Source organism: Crinia signifera, chromosome 8, assembly GCF_055691185.1.
Source record: "Crinia signifera chromosome 8, ASM5569118v1, whole genome shotgun sequence".
Classification (NCBI taxonomy): domain Eukaryota; kingdom Metazoa; phylum Chordata; class Amphibia; order Anura; family Myobatrachidae; genus Crinia; species Crinia signifera.
Window position 1 is genome coordinate 124,603,286 of NC_139224.1, and position 5,597 is coordinate 124,608,882.

General features: G+C 39.0%; 2 pseudogenes; both read right to left on the reverse strand.

Annotated features, from left to right (window-relative positions):
* Positions 1-1,815: 1,815 nt before the first annotated feature.
* LOC146027283 (ATP-dependent DNA helicase PIF1-like) lies at positions 1,816-3,680 on the reverse strand (annotated as a pseudogene).
* A 10-nt stretch (positions 3,681-3,690) lies between these two features.
* On the reverse strand, positions 3,691-5,029 carry LOC146027284 (uncharacterized; annotated as a pseudogene).
* Positions 5,030-5,597: the final 568 nt, after the last annotated feature.

Here is a 5,597-nt window from a genome sequence, read left to right on the forward strand (position 1 = left end):
AAGTGTCAAGTCACCATCCAGCACCATGCCAAGATTCCGCACATGATCAGAGTTTTGTAATTCTGTACCCCCAAGTGTCAGTCCAGTTGAGTGGCTATGCTGCTGTCTTGTCCTTTGACGTTGAGGCCCTATCATAAGGACCTCTGTTTTATCAGGATTATGTCTCACCAACTGGCACTCCTGGAGCTCAGATAGACAGCCATTTAGGGTTGTTATTGGGTTGTGAATCATCTGCACAGCAATGGTAGACTAGGTCATGGAGTCTAATTAATTCACCCAGTGGCAGCATGTACACTGCAAAAAGCAAGGAGATAGACCAGCACTCAATTGATTTTGAAAAAAATAAGTGTATTCAAGTTGTATCACCGCATAGTAATAACAGTGGGTATTACAACATCACAGCTGACCCGACAGCTGTTTCGAACTGGATCCTATCCAGTTTTCATCAGGGGTGGGATAGGATCCAGTTCGAAACAGCTGTCGGATCAGCTGTGATGTTGTAATTCCCACTGTTATTACTATGCTGTGATACAACTTGAATACACTTATTTTTTTCAAAATCAATTGAGTGCTGGTCTATCTCCTTTCCCTCTGCAAGGTTGGGTAAGTGCTATTTCTATTGACTTCACTGGACCCTGCACCAAGCCATTTGCTATGTTCATATGAGTGCCGTTTTGAAAACCCCTGTTAGATATATATATATATATATATATATATATATATATATATATATATATATATATATATATATATATATATATATATATATATATATATATATATATATCTATATATAAAAGTATATAAAGTTTGAACACCCGGAGGGGCACTTCCGGGGTGGGTTCCCCTGACAATCAGCTGCTTGGGTATTTAAACCCAGCTAAACTAGTGGGGGATAAGCTTCACATTTCACTTGGTGGTCTTGAGGAAGGTCCCTGCGTGGACCGAAACGTCGACTTGGATATTATGAGTGATTAAAACTTCATTGAACATGACAACAGCCTGGTGAGTGCTCTCTATAATGGAAATATATTTGGAAGTGATCTGAGTGACATATCTTTCTGAGATTGACACCCCAGCATAATACTGGACTTTTAAATGTGCTGTGCCACTTATGCCTGGACTATATATATATATATATATATATATATATATATATATAATAGTCCATGGCCTCGGCACTCCGTTCCATAGGCAATGCTGCTGCTCCGGTGCCCTCCTGTGGGGGAACCAGTGTCCACCACTGGTATAATGTACAGACGAGGTGGCATTCAAAAGACTTGTTTAAAGTGCTTTTAGTGACAAAAGTGCATCATCAACGTTTCGGGGTTCAAGACCCTGATGATGGAGTCAAGAACCCCGAAACAATGATGATGCACTTTTGTCACTAAAAACACTTTAAACAAGCCTTTTGAGTGCCGCCTCATCTGTACATTATATATATATATATATATATATATATATATATATATATATATATATATATATATACTAGCTGACCCGCCCAGCGTTGCCCGGGAAAACCTTGGAGGTTTTTTTTATTTTTAAGTGAAATATAGGAAAAATGCCTTTGCACACCACCAGGTCCAGAGGTACCCTGTTGCCAAATTTGGCGACTCAAGTGCCACTGTCTGTCCACAATCCAACAGACACAGAGACACACAGACACAGACACTCTTCAAGTTATTATATAGATTTTTTATTAATAGGGTCTCATAGAAAATGTATGTGCAGCCTATAGTGAAGAGGACTACAATTAGTGCAGTATGATTGTGCTAAAGAAATTTGGGTTTCATTTCTTTACATTTTATTTCTTTAACCTTGAAGAGCCTCTGGATAAACTATGTTGATGGTCTTTCCATTTGGAGCTAAAATGTGAAGATTTTTATTATTTCCAACTCTGGAACATCCCACATATAGCTGACCATGTGAGAAACATGGAATTTGAAGATCAAGGCCGACAACTTTTAAAGACTGTCCTTGTGCTTTGTTGATGGTCATTGCAAAACAAAGGCGAACAGGGAATTGAAGACGTTTAAACTGAAAGGGTACATCTGAAGGGATCATCGGTATCCTAGGAAGAAAGACATCTTCACCTGCAGCATGTCCAGTCATAATGGTGGCATGCAAAATATTGGGCATCAAATTCTTCAGTATCAGTCGTGTTCCATTACACAATGAAGGAGGATCAAGATTCCGGAGAAGCATAATAGGAGCACCGATTTTTAACTCTAAAATATGTGAAGGTATTCCAGGTAGATCGAGTGAATGCAAAGACTCAGTCGGGTAGTTGATCACTTGATCTATATCGCATGTAGTGTCGACTGACTTGTAAATGTGAATTGGACCAGGCAATGTCATTAACAGTTGCCTGTTGGTGCAATTAACAGCATCATTTTTTGGTGCAAGGATAGCTTGTTCGCTAAGCCAAGAAGGATTGGCAAAGTGTTGAACTAAATCAGGAAACACTGCTTGCTTGAGTTCTTCATGGGTCGTCGCAGTTTTTCCAATGTTTACAATTGATATAGAACCATCCTCTGAATCGGAAGCCAAAACTCCATTACCATGCTGCAGAAGTTTGTCTGCAAAATGCTGTGCCGATGGATCCTCATTAAGATGAACTTACATATTTGTTGTTAGTCTGAGCCTTTCAATGGTGTTCCAAATATAAGATGATTTAATGCAGGCCTTCAATTCATCTGCTCTGGTTCCACGTGGAATGACTGGTAATGTCTGTCGAAAATCACCAGCCAAAACCAGAGTGATACCTCCCATTATCATATTGTTAAGTCTTAGGTCTCTTAAAGTAACATCTAGGGCTTCAAATGCAGCCTTATGCGACATAGTACACTCATCCCAGATAATGAGTTTGCAATGCTGCAAAACCTTTGCTTTGCTTGATCCTCTGGAAATGTTGCAAGTAGGTGTCTCTGTGTTTGCTAAATTTAAAGGTAACTTGAAAGCAGAGTGAGCTGTTTTACCTCCTGTCAAGAGTGTAGCAGCAATACCGGATGGAGCAACTGCCAGAGCAATTTCCTTTCTGTGGCGTACTTTGGCCAAAAGAAGATTAATAAGAAAAGTTTTCCCTGTTCCTCCTGGAGCATCCAGAAAAAATATGCCACCACTCTGATTTGAAAGGGAATCCAGAATTGTGGCTTATGCTTTTTTTTGATCTGGAACCAATTTTGATTCATTCTCTTCTAAATATTGTGTAAGGTGATCTGTATTGTAAGATAATTCTGCTAGTAAATCATTCGGTAATCTTGAATGTTGGTCTCTTAAAGGTTGTGGCAATCCATAAGTTTGTAGATCTGATCCACCTAATGATTTAATCTTGTTCTCGATAATAATTAGAACTGTATTGAATATGGAGTCATTATATTGAGATCTATATTGTGCTGTTGAAGTCGGGCCTGATGTAGTATATCCTCAGACAGGCTTTCTTTATGGTTAATCCATAATTGTAAAGGACTTGTCATAGAGCATATTTGGAGCATAACAGCAAACAGGTTACGTAACGTCTTTGGTGATCGACTTGCAGCTGCCTCTTCTAGTGCCCTGTTCCAGTGTTCATCATTTTTCAAGAAGTCCTCTAAGCTGGCATGCTTCTTTATAAGATTCACAAAGTCTATCTTGAAATGTTCTAAGATCATTAAATTAAGTAGGTCCTCGTAACTCATGTAGTAGCAATTACAGGTGAAAACATTCCGAGTTGTTTGGATGCACTACGTACACTCGGCCAAGTGCATCACTACACTTGATTCCTGGATGGTCTTGAACACTTTGTCCGATTCTGCGAGAAAACCATTTTTTGTTTGCATTGTTCCACGTGAAATACCTTGGAACTTGGTGGTATAATAATGTGCGAGCAAACTCATCTTCTGAGCAAAGTTTGAAAAAGGCTGTAAGGGTAGTTTCTGGAGGGAGCCGTGAACGTTCTGTTGCATTTTCTGTAGTGAAATAGACTCTTTGTCCATTCTCGAGGTGGACGGCTAAGTGAATGACTGTTGGGTGGCGCTTGTGAATCGGAAAATCAAGTATTCTCCATACTGCTTCATTGGTGCTAATATACCTTCCCATTTCATACAGATGAACTTCATTATGTTCATTTTCGTTAGTAGTTAGTTTATAAACAGCCATGTCAGAGCCTTTATTGACGTATTTGCAAATGTACTTTATGGACTTGACAGAATTGCAAAACTCTACATTTATGTGAGCATTGAAGATTCTTGTTAAAAGTGGACAATAAGGGACAATCCATGTATTATCCACAACCACAGATGATCTCCGAACTGTCTTATTTGCTGTGAAACCACCATCTGATGGGCTTCTGCGTCGATAGAGTGGGTACCCATCTTGTCCCGTTTGTGTTTCTTTTAAAAAGCAACGTGGATATCTCTTTGTGCATTTTCCATTCTTCTTGCAAGGGGAACTTGGAATGTAATTTTCGCAGGGACCATGTACCATCTGACTTGTTACAATGCTAAATAGGCTTGGGTCTTCTTCTGGATTTGGTATTTCTGCAGTGATGAAGCTATCAACTCTTTGTACATGCAAAGTTTCTTGAAGCCATACCAGAATGTGAGCATGAGGAAGTCCTCGCTTTTGCCATTCTATTGTATACATATGACATTGTACTTTTCCAAAAGTGTTGCCTTTGGTAATGAGATTAATAAGTGTCTTTTGTTTCAGGTGGAAAACTCTTGCTAACAAATCATGATGATCGTGGGGTTTCTGACCAGGAAATAGTTCATTTTAGGATTTCAGTCCATCCGGGATTGCATGTAAAAGTGATAAAGAGATCTGGGCGACCATAATTCTGCACATATGCCATTGCATCCTGTGTACGCTCGTGCATATATCTTGGACCACCAGTGAAGCTTGAAGGCAAAATGATCAACTTACCAATGTCAGAAACATTACCGTCGTTGATATTAGCATCCCTCAAATGCGCATATTCATCCACCCTGAGTGACCTCTGATTCAGACAAATGTACCTTAGCATTTCCGATTCAATCTTCGCATACATGTCCACGATGAACTGGTGGAATAGGTCTTTACCTCGGAGAAGAATATTGAAATTTTAAGAATGCACCATGATCATATATGAATAGAAATCCATAGCTGAAATCTTTCGTGTTGTCAGAATTCCTGTAACTGGATTGATTTGACGTAGAGCAAAATGATATCCATCTTCTCCTCTTGGAAACAATATTGGATACTGTAAGGCATCATAAGATCTGTGAGTTTCTGCAATTTTCTTAATGTTGTTAGTTTTTGTTTCCAATAGTATATCTCGACTTCCATATTGTGTTCCAGCCATAATTACTGCTACTTCTGATGCCACTGGTGCATTGAAACGTCTGTCATGTTCACCTTGCGGTGTTTTATCTGCTAAAATAATTAATTTGACTTCTGGTGTGACTTTCTCTATAGTCGATTTGAAGCTTTTTATGTAGCTATTTTCTCGATGAAACATTTCTTGCAACTGCAACACCAAGTGTTGTTTTATGGTTTGAAAGTTTTGGCAACGCTGCTCAGCTTGTTGGATATTATCTGCAACAAAGTAAATTTGTAAAAACTTTGGCTCCTCATTA